The sequence below is a fragment of the Girardinichthys multiradiatus genome, chromosome 7, assembly GCF_021462225.1.
Source record: "Girardinichthys multiradiatus isolate DD_20200921_A chromosome 7, DD_fGirMul_XY1, whole genome shotgun sequence".
In the NCBI taxonomy this organism is placed as follows: Eukaryota; Metazoa; Chordata; class Actinopteri; order Cyprinodontiformes; family Goodeidae; genus Girardinichthys; species Girardinichthys multiradiatus.
In genome coordinates this window covers 41,493,473-41,521,335 of record NC_061800.1, presented here as the reverse complement: position 1 = coordinate 41,521,335, position 27,863 = coordinate 41,493,473, and the positions used below count along the sequence as shown (strand labels likewise).

Here is a 27,863-nt window from a genome sequence, read left to right as displayed (position 1 = left end):
ACAATTTGTGATTGGCAGTTGATGCTACGCAGCTGTTTCTAGTGATGCCTTAATCAGGAGATACTTAAAAGGAGAAGAGAACCAATGATCCTCTAGCTCTGAAGATTGGTTCCCAGCTCCGTGGAACGTGGGCCAATGCTAGTCTCTCCATTGCTCCTACCAAGGCTCCAGGAAAAGCTGCCATCCTTGCTCAGCCATTCTGCTATCCTCACCTGACCATCCACCCTTCAACGGTGAGATTGCTCCTTCAAAAACCACCACCTGTCAGCCTCAGCCTCTGTTGGGGGGGCTCACCTCTCACTGGACAACCTCCATTCCCTGCTGAGGTAAGATCACATATTCATTCTGCTGGATTACCCCATTCTATCAACCAGAACCCCTCTCCTCTCATCCTCACTGTCCAGGCTGGTGCTGCCGGAGCTCCAGAGTTCACTCCTACTCTCTAGACAGTTTCAAATCTGTTGAAAACGTTATCTGGGTTCATAGTTGTTGCTTGCTCCAGAGTCTATTGTTCATGATGACAGTAGTTCAGCCTTAAAACGTTTTTTATTTACTTTTGGAGAAATGAGAAAACAGTGAATTTGACATGTTTTTGTTTGTATAGAGGAATTACCTTTCAGTTGCTGCTAGCCGCTGAAATCGTAACAAGAGAAAATGTATTTTGTGTTCCAAGAAACAGTCCTAAGTTTTTGAAAAAATACTTCATATTGAGATAGATCCACTTTATGTACAGAAAAATACACTCAAGTCAATCAGTCATGTAGACGGACTCAAATTCAGTTCCATATGTTCCAGTTTGATCCTAGTTTGAAAAACACTGTGGTTAAGTTCAGTTTATTTAGTCAGATTGTATCAATTTATCTAAGAAAACAGTTAATTGCATTCAGTGTTCAACTTTGCAGCATCTTTTTAAATGAGTTTTGAAGCCCTAAATGCTAATTTTTGTACTTTCTTTTACCAACTCATTGCAGCTGAATCATTGCTGTTTCAATCTTTTATATGGTTTTGAATGTAACCATGTTTTGTTCCTTCAGCCTCTGTTGTCTATTGATAGAATAAAATCTGTTTTATCAGTGCCATCATCAGAGTGTCAGCAGATCCTATCCTCGTGTCTATCTATAATTGTCCTGTGGTTGGCCTCAACTTATAAAATATTAACTTTTTGGTACATAACACACTGCAGCAATCAAAATATTTGTGTCATTTAAAAGTAACAGGAAGAAAAAAACAATTAAAAAAAAACTTGATAAGACTTGACTTCCCAACAGGCTAAAATACCCTGAATATAAAACAGAGCAAAGTCTAGACATCTCCACCCTTTGCTGATTGTTGGATACACGATTCTCCTATAAACGCTTTAAAACACTTCAGTGGAACATTTCCTCTTCAGTTGTGGCTTGCTCAGTGTTTAGCACTTGATAAGAAGATTACCCTCTTGCCCTCCAACAAGAAGCTGCCAGGTTCTAATCCCAGCCTGGGGTCTTTCTGTACAGTTTGCATGTTTTTACTGTGCATGCATGGGTTCTCCTGCTTCCTCCCTCAGTGCATAAATATGCATGTTAGGTGAACTGATTACTCTAAATTGCCTTTAGGTAGGTGTGTGCAGGGTGGTTCTTCTAAATGTAGAAGAAACTGAAGTTATTTCTTGGGACATGTGATAGTTCCAACGGGATAACAGTATCTTAATATTTGTAGCTACTCTTTACCGTATATAACCGTTACAATTACTGTAATCCACATGTTTAGCTCTTTTTGGATCAGGACTTTTGCCTGAAGACGAACACGGAGCCGTTTCCTGAAACATGAACTGTAATAACTGCGAGAGTCCAGCAGAGGGCAGAACAGCACTGTGGAGACGCTGATCTCCCTGATCAATGAGCTGCCAGTCAGACAGTGATCAACATCTTTAACATGGTTGTGATTTTATTTCACAGATGTCTGAAGATAAAATGCTTGAAACACATCCCTGATCAGGTTAAGAAGCTACAAACGATAATCTGTATTATATTAAATCTGAGCTTCAATTGTTCTTCCTCTTTCTGTCCACTTTGCTCCCCAGAAAACAGCTGATTGAGGATTATTCCGAGCTAATTATTCTTCATTCAACTTTGCATTTCAGAGATAAATTATTATTCTCTCAAACTAATACTTTGAATTGCCGATTTTATATGCGAATTTAAGAATAAAGAGAGAAGTAAACATATTCCCTTTTTTTTTTTTTTGGTATTTATACTGTCTATTTGTTTTGTAGTAAAATTACGAATGTGGATAAATAAATTCAGAAGCAAAACAAAATATTCTGTTTCCAGAAAAACAATTTGATAGAAAACACTAATACGTATTAAGATGAAAGTATTTTATTTGCATTAAACTTTGTCATCAAAACATGTCATCAGTTTCCCAGAACGCCTAGTGCAGAATACTGAGAATAAATTATATCCAACTGTATTAAAATCAAGTCAGTTTTATTTACATAGCAAAGATGTATTCAGAGTCAAGTGACAAATATGGAATGGAATGACGATGAAAAGATGAAAATAGAGATAAAGAATAAATTCTCCCGTTTCTCTGAGACATTTAACTGCACGGTTAAATTAGTTAACTATGCAGTTATTTTAGTAGTAATTCTAGAACAGATGCATCAGGAAAATTATTTCTGATTTGTATCTACCTGACAGCACTCAGTTAAATGTACTTATTAACGTGACACTTTTCATGACCTTTACCTGTGCATCTCTGTACCTTGGAGCTGTGGTGCTTCAAGGCTTAACTGAACTTGAATGAAGACAGTTTTAACAGAACTGAAGCCTGAAAAAAACCTGATCAATGTCTAAATTAAAACTGACTGGACAAGACGTGTTGAAGTCTGGATTAAACATAACTAAAGTCTTAAACTGAACTGAATCTCAAAGAAGCTAGAGTAAAGCCCAAATTAAATCTAATTCAAGTCTAAATAAACCTTTTTGAATCAAACCTGCCTAAAGTCTGAATAAAGTGAATTATAACATAAAATCTACCAAAGGAACAGCTTAGTCTCATGTCAGAGAAAGGTGTAACTTGAAATATTTTAAAAAGGTTGTTTCAGGCTGAAACTGTAGCTTCAGTTAATGAAGTGACCTCAGAAAGTTTATGTGTTAAAAGCTTTAAATCATCTGAATAGGGCATGGCTGGTAGAAATTTGTTGTTGCTGATGGAGGAAGAGGTCTCTGAAATGTTTTTTTATGGTTTCTAATGAAGCTGGGAGGACTTAGTGAAAGCCCTCCTGGGTGTCAGAGTCCAACTTCATCACTGCAGAGAGACAGTTGGAGGATTTCTTCCCTCTGCTGGAAACTGATGATTTTTCTGGTGTATTTTACAGGAAAACTGGAGCAGCTGGAGTCAACAGGAACATTTTTACCATGACTGAGGGTTTTGGAACGTGCTGCTGGTTATGGGTTGTTACCTACAGGTCTGTTTCTGACAAGATATTGCTTTATCTCTTTAAAGGAACATATCTGATGCAATTTATAGAGGACTCACAGCCCTGAGTAAAAACTGGAGGACCTTCAGTCACTAGCTTTACCTTTATAACAAAAAACAAACCACAGATATGACACTAAACTCTTAATTCAGTTTCATTTATATAGTGCCAATTCACAACACATGTCATTTTAAGGCACTCGACAAAGTCAAATTAATCCAATCATACAGATTTCAAGTCAGTTACATACATTCCAATTAATCCTAACTATCAAACAGTGGAGTCAGATTCAGTTATTTATTCAAATTGGTTAAAACGTTTTTCTTAAGGAAAACATTTAATGCCATTGTCAATTTCAGATCTTGTTGGGGAAGAAATGATGGAATCTAAAACAAATACCTGCACAGGTGTTATTCTGACATTACATTTGCACTTAACAGAGAGTATTGCAGACCTTATCGAGTTGCAGCAGCTGACTGGTTGTAAGGAAACATGGGCTTAACAACATAGCTCAGCTGAAACAAAAGCAACGATTATAAAACTTTTTTTTTTACAAAAGTACATCACCATGGAGACCGGCTAACAACAACATTGTTCCTGGTCAGCTGGATGTAAAATCTGGGATAAATACAAAGAAACAGTTCAGGTTGTTAAAGGTAAAGGTCCAAACAAGTGTCATGACATTCAATTAAAAGCAACGTGTCCTAAAAATAGAAAATGCAGAACAAAAGCAGTAAAGGACAACTGAGCAGAAACTTAAGGAAATAAGCTGAAAGAGACTGAAAGAAAATGTTTTATATGTAAACTGGTGGATTAATTGTTTGATCACAAATTAATACAGAAATTCCAGATCTTACCCTCAGAACAGCATGAGGACATTTCTGAAGCAAAGGGATGAGAACATGACGACTTCCTGTTAGCTGGTAGAAGATAACATCACTACGTCTCATCAGTCAGTCAGTGTAAGCTTCAGTTTAATTATGGCCGGTTAATGATTTGGTTTGGTTAACGAATACAACATTATATGATCATTAGTTACTGACATCTGCATCATTTGCAGAAGAAGGAAGGACTCCAGCCATCATGCATATCACATTTATATCTGGTATTCACTCGGGAATGCATCTAGATAGGTCAACACCCAAACCTCAGGCCCTGGAAAGATTTCATTCATAAATTTTACTTAGCTGTAACTTTTTAATTTTGCTTTCAAAAATGTTTATTTAATTATTGGATGGATGGATGGATGGACGGTTGGTCGGTCGATCCCTCAGACCTTGAGGAACCTGAACCATCTTAAAGAAGATCTTTGGTTTCTCTGAGCAATATTCTGTTGAACCTTCAGACGGAGAATCAGCTCAGAAATGATCCTGAAGTTCTTTTCACATCCATATGCATGTTCTGACCTCCATGTTCTCTCTCAGCCTGACCAGCTCCAAACAGCATCCACAGAAACTACTTCCATCCTGTGAAGAAGGTTTTATTTCCTGGACATCAGGATAATCAACCTGCAGCTCAGCTTTAATCCATCTAAAGTCCACTTTTAATTCAGATGCCCAAATTTTCCACTAAGTGTCATTTAATCTGAGAACAGCTGTTGTGTGTGAACCACAGCAGCTCAGGAGCTGAGTGTTCAACAGGCCGGTCACATGACCCTCCGACCCACTGCTGAACCTGTTGGATCGACAGATCATCCATCCTGCTGGTTCTAATTCTCTCAGTCTCTGAATAAATGTTATTTACTGACTGAAACGTTTTTTGTAGAAACTATAATTTAAACATTAAGGTCCATTTATCAGCCCTATGCAGGTACATAAGTCCAGACTGTACCTCAGGGGACATAAATGTATTCTTACCTTACCCCTATTTTTGACAGTGTATGAGTAATAAAATTAAAGAAATAGAGTGGCAGAAGGTGGTGAATGGAGTTAACACGGCAGCTGAATTCTAATCTTTGGCTGAAATAAACCAAAATGATCCGGCGTCAAGGTCGATGTGAAGAAAAGCAATGCTACGCATTGACAAAGTGTTTCAGCCACGGTGTCGGGTAATTTATGTATCACGGCAACTGGCATGGCAAGCCTCAGGGATGAAATATTCGACCTTTCAGCCAGCTCACTTTGAAAAGGTCCGGTTGCAAAGAACCCCGGTGTAGATAGAATTTGAACTGGCACCAGCAACGCACCTAGTGTCCAGCTATCTATGGACATGTGTGATTGTCTACTGCTTGTCCACCTTAGCAGTCGTCAAACCTGACTTGTTTGCAAATCATCTACTGATCCACAGTTTTATTGTCAGTGAGAGTGGAATTGTCTGTAAGATGATTAAGATGCATTTTATGCTCTTCAGCGCATCCACAGGTGACAAAAACAGAGGAACATTTACAGTTTACATCAGATTGAGGTTGTTTCCATAACTTTCTGAAGCGTTGAATGAGACTTAATGTTATTTGTTTTCATCCTATGGGTTTAAAGCTTAACAGCTCAAAGCCTTGAGAAGACATCATGTTTAAAAGTACTGAATGGAGTCATATTTCAGTGTTTAGGTCAGTTTTAGCATTTTGGAGTGTGTTACTGTTAACTGAAAAGGTTTAAACTGCTGTCAGCATATACTAACGCACACTTTCACGCAACCTTTATTTTTATCCACCCTGGCGTGGCGCCTCAACGTTTTTTGTGCACACGCATCGATGATACACGAGGCCCCTGGACACTAAAGTTTTAGACCTGTTGCCATTTCACACCTTACTGTGCAAAAAATAAGCCTTTTGCTTTTGCAGACAGACTCTACTTCTGTGGACTTGAATGCAACTTCTGTGATGGCAGAAATAAAGCAGAAATGCCTTTTTAAGACCACTAATCCAAGGACATCCAAACATTTTTCAACAAGATAATGAAAAACCACATTTCAAATGCATGGCTGAGTAATGAGAGGTTAGAGCTTTTAGGCTGGATTTACGTTAAATGAGTTTTAAATATCAGAGAACTGAAACTGTGAGGAGACTTTAATTTGACTGCTGGTCAATAAAACAGTTTCTATCACATAACCTGGAGATAACCTGAAAATCTAATTTAGAGATCAGTTTTAATGTGGATGTTTGGTCATTTTGTAACTGGGATGTTTTAGAGTTGAAAGAAATGCCTTTCATTCAAAACCTGAAACCAGAACCTTTGTGTTTATCAGCACAGGCCTAATGGCCGAGTGTTTTTTTAAGAACCCTGTTGTTCATTGGTTTATTATTTTTGTCAGCCGTTACCTTTTAAATCTTATTTAAAGAATGTTTCCAGTCAGCATGCAGATAAATTTCCAGTTTCAGCAGGTTTTACTTCTTGTTTTGAACTTTAATAAGATGTTTTCACAGGAAGTCTCAGTTCCGTCTCAGGTTTTTCTGAATCTTCCTCCTTTACGCCACCACAAGTGTTCAACTTTCTTCAAGTCTTCTCTGTTATATCTCACAAGGGGTTTTATTTCAATTCCTCACTGTGAGGAAAATTTAAATGACTTTCTCTGGATGTTACAGACAAACTGAATTCAAACCTTTCACCTTCTGTCCACGAAAAGGTGGGGCTCATTGATGAGGCGTTTAGAGGTCCAGGTTTCCCCATTGGTCAGGGCCTCACCTCCAGCAACTGAGGGTTGGGGCCCACCGCCCTCCTTTTGAATACAATGCTCTGTTTGGGTCCTGCGGGCACTTGGCAGCCGGTTGGATCATCTGCCACCTGCAATGCCTGCACCTTGCAGGTGGCAGGCATCTCCTGTGCTTGTGGAGATGCACAGGTGGTATCCCCTGTGCTCGTGTCCAAGAAGAAAGTTTGAACAAGTTAAATGTCCTTCACGCAGCTCACAGTCTGCTCTATTGGGAGCTCAGGAACCAGGTCTCTGTTAGCGGCTGCAGCAAACCAGACAGTTATGGTGGATGTGAGGATGGATTCAATGATGCCAGTGTAGACGTTCGTCATCATCTTAACATTTCAGCTGCCGTAGGAAACACAGTCTTCTCTGAGTCTTCTTGGTGAGGGACCTGAAAGCTGCTTCCACTCCTGAGTGATGGTGTTTCCCAGGAACTGGAAGGAGTTACCTGAGATGACCATAGTGTCACAGAAGTTGACAGGCAGGAGAGGGATGGGGTCCTTCCTGAAACCCATTGTCATCTCCAGGGTTTGGACAGCATTGAGCCCCAAGTAGTTCACAATGCACCATGAAACTAGACGGTCCATTTAGTTCTTGAAGGCCAGCTCGTTCACATCAGAGATGAGACCATTGAGGGTGGTGTCATCAGCAAATTTTAGGAGTTTCACAAACTGGTGATGTGCAGCTGTTGGCGTAGGACACGGCCTGTACTGATGAGGGATGGGTACCTTTCACATTTGAACCTAAATGCTACCGATGCCCGGTACCTGGGAAACGGTCTCGGTACTCAACGGTACCAGTTTTTGGTACTTTTGCGTGCGTTTATGTGGTAGTAAATGTTGATTTGTTTAATAACATGTATTTCTCAATATCTAAACTTTAACAAATATATCACAACATCATTCAGCTGTTTGAATTGTAACATCTCCGTTGTTTCAAACATTTCTTCTCCCATGTTGCTGGCTGCAGATGACGAGTCGCTAACGGATGCAGGAGTTGTAGCCGTAGATCTGAGGCTGACCAAAATTGTGCACTCTTCAGCCTTGAGAAAAATCTTGTGCTTAACCAGGTGCTTCCTCAGGTTAGAAGTATTCCCACCGCTGGCCTTGTACTTCACGTCACAAATAATGCAGCATATGCATCATATTTTGAAAAGTGGAGCCATACTTTGGAACGCTTTCTATCAGCCATGCTTGCTTTGTTGACGGTACCGACGATAAAAGCGGCTACTGACGTCATTAGGCGCTTGTGTGTGATATGTTGGTTTCATGTCTGGCATGGAAAATCGCCCACTCTTCCTCTCCCTCAGTGTCATGATGATGCGTTTTGATACCAAAACACGGTACCATTTTACGTGAACAGGTACTCTGTAATGCCGATGTGAATTTGGTCAGTAGCTATAAAAGTATCAAATTTGGTACCCATCCTTAGTACTGATGGTCCGAGTCTCAGAAACATTGCTGCGGCCTCACAAATGGCTTTCTGTCTGTGAAGAAGTCCACAATCTGCCTACACATGGGCACATTTAACTTGAGGAGCTTTCTGCCAACCACTCCAGATGTTTGGTTTTCATGTAGGACTTCACAGACCATCACGAATATATTGTCATCGCAATATCAGTGTGTGCTATATTCATAAGGACTGTTTGGAGTGCAATAATTGTTGGCTAATATATTCCACATGTTATGACCTCACATTTTACCTGCTAGGAAACTGGATTTACAGACAAATGTGCTGAAAGAAGCTAACATGGACATTAATGTCCTGCTGAGGAAGAGCCTGGAGCTCATCAGAACTCACTGAATGCAGGAGGATTCATAGTTTAACAGTCTGGGCCACCACAGCACCTGATAGCTGTGAAGGTCATCATCTGCTCCATACGGTTGTATGTTTGCAGCATTTTCTAGAGTTGGATGTTTAAACAAATGATTTAACCTGAAAGAGCAACAAATAGCCCTTAAATAATGCCAATACTGTTCCCGTAGAACAAATATTAAGAAAACTACAGCATTTTAAAACCTTAAACGTTGAACTTATCTACTGTATGTCCCTCAATTTACACTGAAACATGTGAATAATTTCGACCCGAAATAACAAAAAAGGCAAATATAATTTTTTTTTATACATGCCCATGAATGTTTAACAAACAATCTTCGATATTTCTTTTACATTTTCTGTGGTTAGCGTTATCCCTGTTAGCACTATTAACATTAGAGGTTAATAACATTAATGATATTTTGACCAACAAAAACAGAAGCTGAGAATATTTCGCCTTGATAAAAAAAGATGAAAACAAAATAATTATTTTGGGGGAACCACTGTTGATGAGGGATGGTATTCTGGGTAACTTTAGGATATCACTGGAAATTCTCAAAACTGTACATAAATAGCTATTTCTGTGGGGACCGCACAGCCAGCAGTCACTAATTAAACAACTGGAGCACAAACAGTAACGTACCAACACCGCTGTCTTCCAGGTCCTTCCAAAGACATCTGTGTACAGCCAAAGTTTTGTAACCAACAGTATGCATACTTACATCAAACGTACATAACCCATTCGAACCTGGTACCAAACAAACAACAGACAAAGAAAATAATCCGATTACAGCACAAGAGGAAAATATGAAGGAAGTTTAATTTAAAGAAATCCAGTGAGAGGAAAAATTGGCTGGAACGTTTTTCCCTCAGGAATCACAAGAGCACAAACTGAGAGCAGAAGAACATACTTTTAGTCGTTTTCTTCTTCATGTCTTTGGAGTAGGAAGTTGTAAAAGCAGCTTATTAATGATCTCTACAAGACTCTGATGAAAACTGTACATCTCTGAGTGAAACACTGTGGTTATAGCACAAAAACAGTAAAAGTGGAGGCTTACCTGTGTTGAGAATCTCTCAACAGCTTGGGCTCTCAGACACAGTAACCCCAAAGCAACACCAGGGGGCAGTAATACATCTTCATGAGTCCTAACAGGCAGCTTCCTGCGTTTTTAGTGAACTGTTCATTTGGTCTTCAGTGATTACAAAACTTCATCCCTATAATTTTTATGGATCAGAGTTTAAGATGTGATTAACAAACATCCTTCATGGAGATTTCCAGATGACTGCTTAGATGATTGTGGAAAACAAGGAGGTTTGGTATCATCACAGCAGATCCTCCAGCTCTCAACAGAAGGTGATGATCGCCTTCATGGTTTATCACCTGGGTGGAGATGGGATGCCCTGCAGGGAAAGAGTCAGTCAAGTTTCTTTTACACTGCATGAAGCTTTTATTATTTTTTATAACTTTCAGAGACAGTTCCTCTTCCTATTTGTTGTCCACATCGCAGGAACAGGAGTTTATAGAACTGCTTCTGTGGGACATTTTTAGCCACAACTGCAGAGGAACCTACTGTGACACCACTCTACATTGATTATTGTTAATAACATACATCTACAGGGACAGTAGCAGAACAAACCTCAATGCAACATCTGTCCCTAATCTTAGTTTTTAAAACCTGAACCAGACTCAGGGACTAAGCTGAACATTCCTGTTTGTAGAAGATATCCCATCCAGTGCAGAGAGCTTTGTCCTACTCAGAGGGGTCACCTTTGAAGATCTGTACCTTATCTCATAGGGAGAACATCTATTACTTCAGAGGTGATTTAGAAACACACAAACAAAGGTTTGGTTTAACTTCTGCAGTGATGAATGAAGAGCCAGAAAAGCGTCTCAATGTACCTGTTGGTCCATCAGCATCAAACCTCCAACCGTAAATTCTGGCTAATCATGGAAAGAAGAAGCTTTTGCAGAGACGCTTATCCCTGCAGGGTGGCTGAAGTTACTGTTTCAGATCATAGGAGGAGCTTATGACTCCAGCTGAGTTTAAGAAGTTAGATCTCCATGTTTTCATCAGCAGAAAGTTTCAGCTTACACATGAGAAGACCTATGTCTACAAGTTTGACAGTTTAATTACAGCAGATCAGTTAGATTAATGATGGTGTGAACATCTCTCTGAGGAAAACATGTTTCTGTAAATCTGTGAAAAACCCTCAGTCTGAACCTGAACAGAGACCAGGATCATTATGGACCAATTAGAGCCTAAAAACCAGCTGAGCTCTGGGACAGATTCAGAAAACGTGATTCGGATCCTCCGAGGAGCAGCCAACATTAGTCATGTCGTTGCTGACAGCAGTGATTTATGCTCTGAGATGACAACAGGCCATTAAAAGTCCCTGAACACAGAGCTGCGTTCACAACAAACACAAACAAACAGAGCAACGTCGCTGATGGACGAGGCGATGAAAACACAGAGACACAAACAGAGACAGAGAACCGGCAAAGACCCGAACAGGAAGCTGTTGACTCAACCTGAACTTCACACTGAGCTCAGATGCTAGCACTCATCATGTTCCTGTTTCCATCTGAGGGTTCTAACCTGGAAACAGATTTTATTCCACTGATTTGCCTTGAAACACTGTGGACGACTGGATTCAGACTTAATTCAGGATGGAAACTTCATACAAAGATGTTCTTGTGAAAATCTGAAGGATCAAATGTGGGATTTATTGAATTTCCTCAGTTTCACTAAGATTTGCTTCCTCTTATGATGATCATGTAGACCAGATGACCAATCAGCTGATCTTCATGGCATGTTTACAACCTCTGATACTAAATAGGTGAAGATAATTCCTGGTCCCAATCTGGTCCCTTGTTCTGTTTCCATCTGCCTAAATTACCTTCAATATACACTTAAAAGAGGATTTAAGTGACACCTTCATGATGGTGGGGTTAAGGTGGGAATACAAAGCTGAACTGGTTTCCCTGACATCTTTATCAGGCCTCTTCTCCATCATGCAGAATTATTTCAGAACGTTTTTAATGGGCCGACCTGATGTAGCTCTCAGATTAACAGTGTTTTGAATGTTTTCCTTAGTTAGTAAACCACACCCTGTTCTTGTGGCCATGTTGAATGGAGCTAACAGCGCCACCTGCTGGCTACATTACAGAAGTCATTATCACATGGCAGTTTCAGACCCCTGATTCCCCTGCTTCCCATCTTGGATTGACCAGTGTAAGGTGTGTTGCAGTCTGCCTGCTACTCCGAGCCACCAGGGGAAGTTGTCACAGAGCAGAGTTGGAGAGTGGGTGTGAAGTAGAGGGGTAGAAGGTCCAGTTTTTAAGATGTAGAAGGTGTCTTTGCACACAGAATAAGAAACATACGAAACTAATTTGAAAAAAGCCCAGAGAGTAGTTTTTTGACTTTATTATAGCTGATGGTAATAATTTGTTCACATTCAAGCTTCTCAATCCTTCATTTCAAATCAGCCCGATACCAACACAATGGAAAAACGGTACCTGGAATCAGCAGTCAGAATCAGTTCCCAGAATGCACTGCTGGAATCAGCAGTCTGTGTGATCAGCCAGATTCAGCAGCAGGATTTAACATCTGTGTGTTATTGATTACCTAATGCTGCTGTCCTTCAGGGTCAGCATGAATAATTACTGAACTTGTCGTTCTTTAGTTCCTGGTTATTGAGTCCAGTTACAACAGAAGATCCACCAAGCTGAACATCTCATCCCATTACTAACTCCAGCTCCACCAAGACAAACATTAGCAGGCTGTGGTTAAGATTTTTAATGAATTATATCTGTGCTTTTGTTGATGGTGAAAAACAAAGTCTTGAAGGTTATTTGTTAAACATGGAGGGTTCCTTTATGAAACGGAGAGACTGGGTGGATTCTGCATTTCTGTTTGTACTTCTGCCTCTCTGAGCCACTAAAGAGGATTCAGATTCAACGAATTCATGTCTGCAACATGAGGCTGACTGGACTGAGATTGTAAAAATCCACCTTTTTTCATCACAGGAAATAAACTTCAGATTAATAAAACATGACATATTCAGCTTCAGTTTTCCTGTGGTCTGTTTCTGATGGCGCCTGTTCTCTGTCTCCAGGTTTCAGTTCCTGTTTCCTGTTCCTCATCATTAAACAGCTTTTATTCCTCCACCTTCATCAGCATGATAATGTTAGAGTTTAATATGTAAAGAAACTGTGTTGATCAGGACCACAGCAGACTTCAAGTAGACAGAACAAGCTGATGTTTTTGTATTATGACTGATTTCCTGCACAGTACTTCCTGTGATCCTTTTTCCTCCTCTAAAAGATCAGGAAGTAAACTTCTGTAATCCACTTTCTTTCCTGGGAGTTAAACTAAAACAGATCAGTTTTCAGAGAAACTAGTAACAAATAAAACCAGAATCATCATTTTTATCTTTCTGCTTCACATCAGGACATCACTAGCGGTCAGTGTGGCTTACATCACTGCATCCTCATTGGTCAGTTTCATAAAACACGTTTCTAACCTGTTTTTTAACCTTTATTTGTCTGAGTTTATTAACAAATTGGTCTCCTGTAAAAACTAAGTGAAACTAGAGTGCGTTGATTTGAATTAAGTTATAAAATATGTATATGGGTTATGCACATTTGCTTGAACTCAACTATATTTATTTTTAGATAAATTGTTTTGAATTCGATTATAACTGGAACACATTTATTGAACCGGAATGAAACTTTTTGATCTGTAACATATTTTGAGTTGACTTTGGTGCTACTCAAATAAAGCTACCTTTAGGTTAGAGTTTTGATATAAAAACATATCATCAAAGTCCACTTCTCTCTTCCTTGTATCATTCAGGTCTGAAAACAGTTTGGAACTGATCCAGATGAACTCACAATCAGCTGCTCAGGACAACCTGATGAGGTGGATTTCCAGCTCTGCCAGCCTCTGCCAACATAACTTTGGTGTCGTAACATGTAAGATGTTTTGCTGTCTCACAAATGTGGGTCTATCTGGATGAACTTAGTCATCCACCATCCACCATCCGTGCTTCACTTTTTGAATAACCTTACTGAGAACTTACATCTTTCTACTAAACATAAGGCAGCTGAGAATGACAATAATTTCACATGCAACAACCTGAATAAAACGGTTGGGAACAAACAGATTCTGATAAATTCCTCCAAATAAAGAGTAATATTTATCCTGTTTTAACTGAATATGTGTGGTGAGTAAAGCTAATAATTCTTTGCTTGTTTTGTTGCAATTATTTTTCTACAGAGGTGTATCCTGTCTGGTTAAACTGGGTTGTTTCCACTTTGAAAACAAGCATTCAAAAATAATTACAGACTTATGATGGAAGCAGTTTGTTCTTCCTGCTGATTCTACTATTCTCCTTTTGACTTGGTCCGATCAGTGAGTCTGCATGAACTTTATTTAACAATGAGAAACTGTAGGTGGTAAGCTGGGGTGTAATTGTGTGGTGAATATCAGCAGGGAAACACCATTAGACAACTACAGATCAGCTGCAGACCAACTAGTTAACTTAGTAAAGTTAAGAGTCTTACTATAGTTAGAGCTTGTTCAAGAACGCATCTGAGACCTTCTGACTGGTGGACAAATAATGGTCCAGTTTAAATTCTCTCTCTTTATAATGTTTTAATTCTAAAAACGTGAATTGATCTGACAGGAAGATCTGTGCTGCTGTGAACATCTCAGAGTCCAACAGGTTCTGACCACAGAGATCATACTGAGATGCAGAGAGCAGACCCTCCCTCTGTAATAGACCACACAAAATTAATAGATGTGATGATGCTCAGAGCACAGATCCTCCTGCTCTACAAACACAGCTGACACCAGCAACTGTCCAACACTTAGTCCGACTCAAATCAGAATAACAATCATTTCCTTCTGCTCATATGAGAAACATGGAGGCCAGAAGAAGACTTCAGGAAAAACTCTCAACAGTCTATGAAAGTCATGTCTTTGGAAAAACAGGAAAGATTTCAGCAAAGACCTCAGAGAACCTGAGAGATGCATCATCCTCCAAGTTTTATTGGATCTCCATTAACCTCCCATGGGAGGAAGAGCTCTGCTCCTCATCCTCATGTCTGATGTGCAGCAGGTCCCTCTAATTATCTGCTTCCTAATTATCTAAAGTGATCAGATGAAGTGGGTGTAATCACCTGCAGCGCTGCAGCCAGTTCTGACTCACATGACCCATCTGTAGATATTCATTATCACATTAAAGACAGCATCTCTGTTAACCTGCTGCTGCAGCAGGCCTGCTGCTATCTGACCTCTGCAGGAGCCTCTCTGATAATTAAACTGTACAATATGAAGAGGAAGAGCTGCTGTGGAGGCTGCAGAGTTGGTTCTGATTGATGACCCATAAACTAAGAGAGGATGAAGAGGAGAACTGGCCATCTCTGTATGGTTCCTGTCTGGTTAACCTGGTCCCATCAGTCTCCAACCCACAACCTGATTGTTGCAACCTCAGCCTGAGCCGGTGGGTTCCTCAGAGGACTGAGGGGTCTCTGAGTGCTAACAGGATTATTGAGTTCACCTCTGGCACTGATCCAACAGAACCAACAAGAAAAACCAGCAGAATTCCTCTGTTTCTGGCTCTGATCCAGGACCGACTGCTCCGCTGAGGCTGACTCAGGAAACAACAGCTGGATGGTAATTTGTTCTACAACAGAGGATAATTACTGAGATAATGTTCACCTGTGGGAAACGACGGGGGCCCCGGGGCCACACATCAACCTCAAACCACAGAGAGATGCTGGAGTAAAGGTCTCACCTGAAGAGGAAAAAGTCACAATCCTTGAATCCTTCGGGGAAATGACGTGACAGAATAAGCATAGTGAATGTTTTTTATAGACAGATCGGATTGGCGTAGTCGGTGCAATACAGTACAAGTTAAACAGTACAAACATATCTACAATATAATATAAATATAAGTGCACAGTTTTAAGTGAGTGAGAGTAAATATAGAGCAGTATAAGATGAGTCCAGTATAAGAGAGTCCAAGCTGAGAGTTAATGTAACGCATAGTTACAGGTTACAAGTGTCCTGTCAGCAAAAAAAAGGGGGGGTGTGGGGGAAAGGGAGAGTGTCAGTGTGGTTTCCGGGCTTTGTTAACCAGGCTGGTGGCAGATGGGAAAAAACTGTTCTTGTGGCGTGAGGTTTTGGTCCGGATGGACCGCAGCCTCCTGCCAGAGGGGAGAGTCTCAAAGAGTCTGTGACCAGGGTGGGAGGGATCAGCCAGAATCTTCCCTGCCCGCTTCAGGGTCCTGGAGGTGTACAGTTCCTGGAGCGACAGTAGACTGCAGCCAATCACCTTCTCAGCAGACCGAATGACACGCTGCAGCCTGCCCTTATCCTTGGCTGTAGCGCTTTGTCAGCATTCATGAGGATCTTACTGTGTTTGTTAGGGTTAAGATGGGCTGTACTGAAAGGTGAAGCTGTGGATTTATTGGTTCCCTCCGTGTTCCAATCCTCACTTATGATCAACAGATATGGATAAATGCACTGAACTTATATAGCGCCTTTCCAGTCATACTGACCACTCAAAGCGCTTTACACTAGAGCCACATTCACCCAGACGCACTCACTAATGCTCACACATTCATACACCGATACGCAGATCGGTAGGCAACTTGAGGTTAAGTGCTTTATGGCATGGATCATGACTGAAAGACAGAAGCAGCTCAAATGAGCTTCCCCTGTAGGATGGACAGACTTAGTTTCTGAGCTCCAGCATCTGGGGGGAGCTGCTGATGCTCCACATTGAAAGAAATCAGTTGAGATGGTTCTTCTGATCAGAATATGTCCAGGATGCATCTTTGGAGATTTCACAGGCGCAACAAGAAACCCCCAGTGGTTCCTTGGGCACCTGAACTGTGGGCCAACAGGTTTGTATCAGGTGGTGATGATGATGATAGTCATCAAAGACCAGATAACCATTTTCTCAAAACTTTAACAGCATATTTCCCTGAAGATATTCCGGAATAAACTCAGTGTTAACCACCCAAACAGACAACACAAAACTCACATCACATTCAGTTCAGGTTAGTTTATTTATAAAACGCTGATTACAGCTAACATCTCAGGGCGATTCACAAAACCTGCAGATCCGCTTCTTATCTAGAAGCGTTTAATAAAGTCAACTGACCTCGCGACAGATGGAGCATAAGATGGAGGCCTCAGAGCAGACCTAGAACTCGCAACATCTGGGTTTTCCTCCAGGACCTGTTACCTCCACAACTGGACCTCGTAAAGGGGGAAGACAAAGGATTGACGGATCCAACTAAAGGCTTGCTACCAAAGAACTCTGACCTGTGAGGAGCAGAGACAGCGAGTCCTGATTTTTATTTGCAGAAAGGAAACCTGAATGGTAGCTCGCTGCTGAATGAGCTGAAACTGCAGCAGAGATTTAAAGGTGAGTTTACTGCTTCAGGTTTACATCCTGATCTACACCTCTGGGTTCAGGAAAACCCTCCACCAGTTGATATTTGGCTCTCTATTGGCTCAGGGACAGAAGATCGACCAGAGGAATCACCTGTTTTTATCTGCTTTCCGTCTCCAAAGCAAAGCAAAAGCTTTACATAATACGTATAATCAGCTGCTGGATCTTCTTAGTTTGTCTATCCTTCATTCCTCCTGTGACTCTGAGTCATCCCTGTGAGGCTCCATGTGATCCAGCCTCTTTCGGCAGCATGTTAATGATCAGACCTGCAGACCAACAAAGCTGCAGCTGGGATTCAACACAAGGAGCCGTCAGCATCCCCACGTCACGCCTCCAGCAGCTGCTTGCCGTACCAACACTCAAACAACACGACAGCAGCACACAGCAGGATTATTCCGAGGGTTAATCCTGATTTTATCTCCTGGGCTTAATCCGCTCCTGCAGGTCGGATTATTTCATCTCTCCGTCTGTCCGTGTGTAAACTGTTGGTGTTCTCCTTCAGTTCGTCTTTTCCATTCAAACTTTGTTCATCCAGCAGTCTGAGAACAGACTGACACAGCTGATCTGAGATCAGTTCAGTCCAAACCTGAAGAACCATAGACTGATTTCAGATTAAAACAGGAGCCGATCAGGCTGATGGCATCCAAGCAGCTTTAGACTGAAACATGTTTATGAAGTTCTGGTCTTCGATCTTTCATATCTGGTTTCAGCTGATGGTTCTGATTTAAAACAGTGAAAGTGGAAGTTGTAAAGTGTCACATCACATGATGTCCAGCTGTGGGAACTCTGTGTTGAGATGTTTGTTGGATCAGAATCTCCTCCACTGGATCAGTGGAAACCAGGGGTTTGGGCCATTAACAATGAACCACATTATGGTGGCAAAATCGTTAACAAAGCTGCAAACTTTCCCCTCGATACTGAAACCTGCGAGACCTGTGAGACATCAGCCTGATGTCTCACACCAACACAGGACAAACTCAACTGGACCAGAAGTGGACCAGAACAACAGTGAAGACACATCAGACTCAATAGATTTAAGCAACACAAATGTGAGCTTTAAAACCAAACCTCTCCTCAGATTAGACTGAACTGCAGGGGATCCAGACTCATCAAGTCAGAATTTTTTACAGGGACATCTGTCTGGTTTGGACCCAGCAACATATGTGTCCAGTCTACACTGTTGAAGTCCCATAAATAGACTGGATGTATTTATAAAATAAATCATTAAAAAGTCTCCTTTAACATTGAATGTTTAGTTTCTGTGACTTTATAAAATTATCATGGTCTCTGGAGATCTCCATCAACCACAAACTGAGTTTTCATGATTTCCACTTTTGAAGGTATTTTTAAAAGAGATGCACCAAACAATCAGCCAGAGACGGGAATTAGCCAATTTTGGGGTCTGATCGGAGGGTCGGATTGGTGGTCTAATTCTGAAAAAGCCGACTTTGTTTTATCATTAATTAAGTGAATGAACTTAGAACTTACTTTCAGTAGGTTAGGTTATTGTAAAGGTGTCTTTACTTGTCTCTGTAAAAATGATTCAAAGCTGCAGCTCAAATCCTGCTGCTAGAGTCTTGACCTAAGCTCCACTGGTAACTTCACTGAGATAGATGACCAAAGATCTGAGGTCAAAGAATAAAAGGCCCAGTTCTAAAGCTCAGAGGTGTCTCCAGAAGGTCTGATGTTCTTCATGATCCAGAACAAACATGGTTCATGAGGAAACAAAACCTGGAGAAATTAAAACAAAAATAAGAACCCAGAAAGATTTTCCTGAATTTTGTTGGAATTAGACTGTTGTTACCTGTTTATTGTATCTGGCAGATGAATCAGTTTTCTCCACAGGTTTGTGTTTGCAGAACCTCTCTTTTCATGTTTCACATCAGAGTGTTGACCTTCTGTTAGACCTGTGCCTGATCTCAGAGTTTTCCCTCAGGTAATCTCTCCTGTTTCTTGGGAATCACCTCTGATCTCCACCTGCTGCTGGATCTGATCCTGTCTTCACAAGGGTAACTAAACCCAGAGCTAGTTCCAGTAGGTGTCTCTGATCCTTCATCACCAGGTAATGAACCCAGTGCTGTTTCTCTGAGGTTTCCCTGACTCCCTCATCAGCAGGTGCCGTTACACCCAGAGCTGTTTCTCTGAGGTTTCTGTGATCTTCTGACCACCAGGTGATGTTAAACTCAGAGCTGTGTCTTCAAGGCTTGCCTGACTCCCTCATCAGCAGGTGTTGGTACACCCAGAGCTGTGTCTCTCAGGTTTCTGTGATCCTCTGACCACCAGATGATGTTAAACTCAGAGCTGTGTCTTCTACGGTCTTTCTTTAATCTCTTTTTCAGAAGGTGACAATGAACCCAGAGCTGTGTCTCTTAGGTTTCTCTGATCTTCTGACCACCAGATGATGTTGAACAGCCCCATGACTTCCTTATTACTGTGATTGTTTCATTATTAGTTGATATTAAACCCAGACCGTTGTGTCCCAGGTATATATGATCCTTTGACCATCAGGTGATGTTAAACCCAGATCTGTGTCTTCAAGGTTTCTGTCCTCTGAAATGTATACAGACCTGAGCTCTCTGAGCCCCTCCTGTGAAACATCAAACATGGCCTCCTCTTATTTTTGCAAGGGGGCAGGGTGTATTGGGGGTAGAACTGCGAGCAGGGCACCTCTTCATATAAACATCCCCCCACCCCTGTTCTCCCCCCACTGCGAGGCTGATAAGAGAGGGGAGCAGTGGGAGGAAGGGGGAAGAATCCTCCTCCTGCAGGAATTCAAAGCAGCCTGGATTTAATTTGCATTCGGGGAACGATAGCGAAGCGCAAGGCAGCAGTTGGAGCGCCCTCAGTGAGGCGGCGTGCCCGGCAGCGCTGCCAGACAGGACAGTCTGGGGGCCACCTGGCCCTCGCTTTAATCCGGCAATATTTCATTTGGAGCATCAGGATTGTCCTCTGCCTTTGATGTGCGTTTGTCCCGTGGACACAACATTAAAGACTCTCCTTCAAGCTGGGGCAAATTCAAATACCGTTACCTTCTTCTAAGGATTTCAAATGTGCTTAAATATGCCCTTTAATGGTATATTTTCCTCCATCCATCAGCTCAATAAATTAGTTCCCCCTGTGAGGAGAGGCCTCGGTGCTGCACGGTTCTGATTGGCTGAGAGGAGGACCGGCTTCAATTTTCTGTTGTTTCTTACTTTAATGTGACGAAGGAGAGCTGGGAGAACTGAAACAGAACCTGAGTTCAGCTTTATCAATAAATGTCTCTTATAAAACAGTTTTTTATTTATTTATGAAGGATTTTATAACAACTTCAGCTGCAACATAGTGCAGCACATGTAAAATCAAGGACCATTTAAATCACAAAAAAAGGAAAGAACAAAAACAAGAAAATCACTAAAACAATAAGACAGAATAAAATAAAATAAAAAGTCTCAGCTTCTGCCAAATGCAAAGGAATAAAAATGTTTTTTAAATAAGTTTTAAAAGTGGACAGTGAGGGGGCATGTCTTATATGGAAAGGGAGATCATTCCATAACCTGGGAGGCTCTTCTCCCTCTGAGCTTCCATCTAAACCTCGCGACCTTCAGGAACAGCTGATCAGCTGACCTGAGGAATCAAGCAGGTGAATATGAGTGAAGCAGCTGAGAGAGGTAAGATGGAGCAAGACCATGTAAACTTTTAAAAACATATAAGAGAATCTTAAAATGAAATATAAATTGCACAGGCAGCCAGTGGAGGGAAGCAACTCCAGTTAGAAGCTGAGCAGCTCCATTCTGGACCAACTGGAGACATTTCAGAGAGGACTGGCTGAATTCAAGGTAGAGAGCATTACAATAGTCAAGCCAGAATGGAATGGCATGAACTGCTGTTTCAAGGTTTGGGTTTCTTATTTTAGTGGCACATATATCTGACTGTCGTCAGCATAACAATGAAAAAAGATCCTATGCCTCCTAAGTATTGAACCCAAAGGAAGCAGATAAAGGTAAAAAAACAGGGACCTCAGACTGAGCCCTGTGGAACCCAATGAGATAGAGGATCCACAGGGCTCAATCTTAGGTCCCCTCTTACATCATCATTTTTACAATTTTCCTTTTCAATTTGCTTGGGCTGTCCAAAAATGTTACATATTTCTAAAATATAATAATGTTTTTAAATCTTTACTATTACGTGAGGATGTTTTAGGTATTGTATTCAGTTATTTTTTTCTTTATAAAAACCCAGAGGTGAAAAAGTCTAATATGGGATCACATAAGGTAGCTAAACGCTCTGAGGGAGAGCGTGCTCTGCCTGTTAGTACAGGACTTACAGTGTAGCCTTAAATGTCTGCTACTTTAACCCAGCACTTTTGGCAAAACACTGGAAACTATCTGCACACAAAGGTTTGCCCAAACAACTGACTGCATATTGACTGCATACATGTTTCACCTGCACCATAAAGTTTTAAAGCTCAGCAAAAACATTTGAGGCATAATGACAGTCATGCATTAAATCTGGAATCAATATTAACATTCGCTGATATGATTATAATCAGATCATGAGGCAATGCTGCATCTAAAAAGCAGTTGAAAAGTTGATAGAAAGAATAAATTTAAATTATTATGAATACAGTTATATAATCTTAAAACTAAAAACGTCCATTTTCTGTTATGATTTGGGATTGTTTGGTTTTTGGTTTCTTGTTTTTTCTTATGTTTTTCACACTTAAGGTTTTCACTCGTTCTTTTGTTATTATTTTCCTGTTTATGCTTTTGTTTCATGTTTTTCTTGTTATATTTCTGTTAGTTTGTTTCCTTGGATTTGCGTTCTGTTCAAGCCATGTTTTGCTCCTGTCACGTTGTGTTCTCTGTCAATTAAGTTTATTCGGTTCACCTGTCCAAGTTAATCTGTCTCCTTGCTCCACCTGGTTTTCACTCCATATATACACACCTGTTCTGTTAGTCGGCGCGGAAACACTTCTCATGTCCTGTTCTCATGCTCATGTCTTGTTTTCAAACCAAGTCTTGTTTTTTTGATCATGCCATGCCTGTCTTGCCTGCCCTTTTTTTTTGTTCCTGCCTCCTGCTGAGTGTGAGTTTTTGTAATTAAACCTTTTTTTACTTACCATCACTCTGCCTGCTCGTCTACATTCTGGGGTCCTATATCTCGCAAACCCTAAAATGTTCAGAGTGATGCAGAATAACAAGTCAATGCATTTTTTACTTCAAGACTGAACTACAGTAACACATTATTATCAGTAAGCCCGAGTCCCCTCACGTTTTCATCATTGGCTCCTAAATCGTCTTACGTATGAAGGTCTAATTAATCAAGCTCCATCTTGACAGAGATCTGATTGTTCCATATGTTCCTTAAAGAGCACTTCATTTTGAGACTGCAGATTTACTGGTGGTTCCTAGAGTCTCTAGAATGTGAGGTAGTAGAATGTGAGGCAGATTTTAGTTATCAGGCTCCTCTCCTGTAGAACCAGCTCCCAGTTTTAGTCAGTGAGGGAGACACCGTGTCTGCTTTTAAGACGAGGCTAAAAACTTTACTTTTTGATAAGCTTAGACTATCCTGGCCTATAGACATCTGCAGGAACTATAGGCTTATACTATTGGATGTCATAGTGACCACTTTTCCTCACTGAACAATTTTTCCTACTACTCTCCATTTCCAATTATTGTTGCCATTACATTTATGTCCTCGTTTTTTTTTTTTTCTTTCCATAGAAGATACTTTTGGCCTGGCGGTTCTGTTTAGCTCAGACCCTTCTTGGAGATGATACACTTGCCAGTGCCCTGCCAGTTTGTTTAACCTTGCCTCTTTCCTGGACAAAGACATTGAAGGAGCTGCTGCAGCTAACTAAACATATTACTTTTTAACCCAGTGTTAGTCGCATTGGCCTAAAACTTATGTTTAGCTATGTTTCTTTACTAGATAAAGCCACTAAAGGAACTATGGATGCGATTATCTCTATCTATTCAGCTTTTCATTCAATTAGAAAGTTTCCCTGGTTCAGTGCTTTTGTGTTTATCCTATCTCTGCGCTGTCCTGTGAAACCCAGTTGGCGGGAGTTCTGGGGCAGATAGTTGTTCACGTCTGGTTCTGGTTCTTGTTCTGCTAGAGGTTCCTTGTTCTTGAAAGGCAGCCGTTCCTCTCCGTCACCACATGCATGCTCAGGAGGAGGGACTGCTGCAAAGTCAGTGACTCGACACAGTCGGGCTTCCTTACATAGAGCACCAGTTGGCAGTAGAACCTGATTTTGATGCATTGTTTGATAACTGAGGATCAAATTAAAATGTATGTCTTTGAATTTCCATTTATCCACATGATTAGAATAGATTGATTTACTGATATATTTCAATATAACTGGATATAAATTAGACCTGTTTGTCATGTAAAGTATATACTGAGGTAATGATGGATGAGTTAAAACCTCTTAAAGTCTGACAGAAGTCAGACCGAACAGAACCCTGATTTACAGCTTTAAGGTGATTTTAAATTACTTCAATTTGTGGCTTCTTCATCTTTTTTATCTATAGAAAACCTTTAATGTTTAAAATAATAGAAAGTTAAGACTTTAAAGTCAAAATAAAAATTACAACCCCTCAGGTAGAACACATGTTCTCAGCTGGATCTAAGCTGGAAAATACCACCTTGATCTGAGCCAGAACCAACAGTTTAACGTCTGTGATGTTCACTTCACAATCATCCTTAAATCCTGCTAAATCTTAAAGAAAGCAGCAGCTTCCTCAGCAGGATGATTAAACATTTCTGACCAAAACACGGCATTGAAGGCAAGCTTCCTCTTAATCATCCTGACAACAGGAAACACTTCCAGCTTCAGGAGGTATTAAAGATTAGGAAGCTCTGCAGCTTCATTCAGCTCGGATTGAAAACCGGAGATAAGCTCCTGCAGTCCTCTGAAGGATGGGTGCTCATCAGGGACAAAGGTGACAAGAGACAACATGCAAACAACAAATCAGGAAAAGTGCAACTCAGAAACATCAATGAGACGCTGACAAAAGTTTTACAAACTAAACACCAACTCTGACCCCTGGAAAACCACTTACTGATGACAATCATGGATGCACTGATCAGGGAGTGCTCTCTGCAGGCCAGCAGGAACAGAACCAGAACCAGAGGATGGGGGACCCGACACACAGCAACATTTCTGACAAACTCAGTTATGTGAAAAAAAATTTAATGTTGTTATCCTAAATTTAAAGCCTATTTGTTTATTTTATTAATGATCGCTGCAGGAAAATCCAATTTTAAAACCACCTGTCACTAAAATGGAATAGTTTGAATCTTTCCACTCTGCACAAACGGTTAGAAACCAACTCCATGAGGATGGTATGAGGGCCTGACGTCCACAAATCGGGGTTGTGCTCACAGCCCAACACCGTGCAGGACGCTTGGCATTTGCCAGAGAACACCAGGATTGGTAAATTCGTCACTGGCGCCCTGTGATCTTCACAGATGAAAGCAGGTTCACACTGAGCACATGTGACAGACGTGACAGAGTCTGGAGACACCGTGGAGAGAGATCTGCTGCCTGCAACATCCTTCAGCATGACTGGTTTGGCAGTGGGTCAGTAATGGTGCGGGGTGGCATTTCTTTGGAGGGCCGCATAGTCCTCCATGTGCTCGCCAGAGGTAACCTGACTGCCATTAGGTACCAAGTTGAGATACTCAGACCCCTTGTGAGACCATATGCTGGTGCGGTTGGCCCTGGGTTCCTCCTAATGCAGGACAATGCTAGACCTCATGTGGCTGGAGTGTGTCAGTAGTTCCTGCAAGATGAAGACATTGAAGCTATGGACTGGCCCACCTGTTCCCCAGACCTGAATCCGATTGAGCACATCTGGGACATCATGTCTCGCTCCATCCACCAACGTCACGTTGCACCACAGACTGTCCAGGAGTTGGCGGATGCTTTAGTCCAGGTCTGGGAGGAGATCCCCCAGGAGACCATCCACCGTCTCATCAGGAGCATGCCCAGGCGTTGTAGGGAGGTCATAGAGGCACATGGAGGCCACACACAATACTGAGCCTCATTTTGACCTGTTTTAAGGACATTACATCAAAGTTGGATCAGCCTGTAGTTTGTTTTTTCCCTTTAATTTTGTGTGTGACTCCAAATCCAGGCCTCCATTGGTTAATAAATTTGATTTCCATTGATGATTTTTGTGTGATTTTGTTGTCAGCACATTCAACTTTGTACAGAACAAAGTATTCAATGAGAATATTTCATTCATTCAGATCTAGGATGTGTTATATTTGTTCCCTTTATTTTTTTGAGCAGTGTATTAAAAGAGATACCAAAGTTAATATATCGGGGCACTTTTCATTAACCAATACAAAATGTGATAAATTAGAAAATATTTGATTTGTGAGAAGATTTGCAAGCAAAGCTTCTACGCCCTTGTTTCCACACGTACCCCTTGAAAAAAATCAGTTTTTAAGAGTTAGAAAGTTGAGTTCCTTGTTGTATCTCTCCTCCACTCTCCCTCCCAGTGACTTCTGAGCCTTTCCCCGTAGAAGTGAAAGGTTATGGGTATGAATGAGGGGCACAGAGTGAAAGAGTGATCGCTCCATATGGATTGAGGAGTTTAAAATCACTTTCAAGACAGTAGAGATCTTTTGTAAGCACCTCTTTCTGCTCTTGCTGTCCTGCACCAAGTTCTAATGAAGAACAAGAAGGCCATCAGTCAGAGTTTTTCCTCTTCCAGAATGAAACAGAATCAGATTCTTTAATATGGAGGCAGCTGAAGGTCTTTTCTCCCACTGAATCCCTGAATAATTAAAGAGCAGAGCTGCTTTAAACGGCTACTAAATTAAACATGAGTTACAGTTCTTTTAGTGACGATACAGAGCTGAAACACTCTGCTCCTCTGACTGAATTACAGGAACAAACTCGTGTGAAACAGCAGGAAAACAGTTTCATCAGATCTGGCCTCAGTGGAGTAATGTTCAGGCTCTACGGATCATTATTCTGACTGACGCACAAAGAAAACAACGTAGACATCGGAGAACAAGAAGCATCTGTCCTTGTTGTTCTAGATCATAGGTTAACCACAGAATCACCTAGTTATGCTGAAATTAAACAGTCACCCTTTAAATCAGGATGAATAGGTGAACCATCTTCAGCAGGGGCACAGGTGTGTGTGTTGTTTAAACTGAAGCCATCAGCGAACATGGTACCAACTTGTTTTTGTAAAAAGCAAACATGATTCCTGAAGTAAACCCAGAGATGAAGAGTTGGCATCCAGCTCGTAATCTGAGTGTTAATCCACCATCGTCCTGCTCTCTCTGTCTCAAGAACCAAATTAAAGTCACTTCAGCCCGTAAGCAGCTTTGAAGAGTGAAGCTCAAAATACCTTTCCTCTGCTGCTGTGCCAAGATCAGCCGCTAAAGCCTGCAGATTAACTCCAGCTCATCTGGACAGCACGAAAGGTGCCCACATGTTGATGAGGTTCGGATCCCGGCAGCCCAGAGGTCAGCATCAGCAATATCATTAACAGCAGCAGCTGGTTAGAGGGTCAAAAAGATTCTTCTCACCTCAACCCAGCAGCTCGGCTCGACACTGCAGAACAAATCGGACTGGACTAGACCGTTATGGGTCAGACCTCTGTTGCTCAACAAAACACTGGACCTCCTAGAAATGTCTTTATGGTGATTTTAAAAAGCTGCGGTGTGCATTTATATTCATTTGTCCTCCAGTCAATAATTTGTAGAATCTCCTTTTGATGCAGCTACAGCTACGTCTCTTGGGGCTTCGGTCTCTGCGGCTTTTTACTTTTTTTGAATTGTAATAATTTGCACAAGTGAGAGTTCTCAAACTCAGTGAGAATGGATACAGAATGCCTCTGAACATCACTTTTAACGTTTTTTCATTCATTACCAATTGGATTTAGGTCTGGACTTTGACTGGGCCATTGAAACACAAGAATATGCTTTGATCTAAACAGTTCCTTTGTAGCTCTGGCTGTATGTTTAGGGTTCCAGTTTAGGTGTTTTGCAGATTTTACCAGGTTTTCTTCCAGGATTGTCCTACATTTACCTTCATCACGCTTCCATGACCCTACGGAAGACAAGCATCCCCACAGCATGATACTCCTACATGATACTCCTACCACCATGTTTTACTGACGGATGGTTTATACGGTGGTATGTGTTAGTTTTCTGCCACACAAAGAGTTTGCATGTACACCAAATGTAAAATGTTAGTATCCTTTGACCAGAACTCCTTCCTTCACATATTTGCTTTGTCCCCCACATGTCTTGTAGCAAAATACAATCAGGACATCCTGTATATTTCTTTTAACAATTACTTCTTTCTTCCCACTCTTCCATCAATGTATGACAGTTACTCTGCTCATTTTCAGATGATAGTGCTCTGTAAGGTGTTCAAAGTGCAGATTTATCCCTATAAACTTAATTTAAACTTAAACTAATCTGTTTGTTGAGTTTCTTGGTCTTTATGATGCTGTTTGTTCACTAATGTTCT

The 27,863-nt window shown here is 41.0% G+C and overlaps 1 long non-coding RNA gene across 3 annotated transcripts; it reads left to right on the top strand.

Annotated features, from left to right (window-relative positions):
• Window positions 1-117: 117 nt before the first annotated feature.
• Window positions 118-22,053, top strand: LOC124871012. 3 transcript variants are annotated; one of them, XR_007038927.1, is made up of 4 exons: window positions 118-326; window positions 3,359-3,448; window positions 13,762-13,880; window positions 19,311-22,053. It is a non-coding gene; the product is annotated as an uncharacterized LOC124871012 (long non-coding RNA). The 3 variants fall into 3 exon arrangements; XR_007038928.1 differs by lacking the exon at window positions 19,311-22,053 and adding an exon at window positions 13,357-13,402 and having other exon boundaries at window positions 13,762-14,153; XR_007038926.1 differs by lacking the exon at window positions 19,311-22,053 and having other exon boundaries at window positions 13,762-14,153.
• Window positions 22,054-27,863: the final 5,810 nt, after the last annotated feature.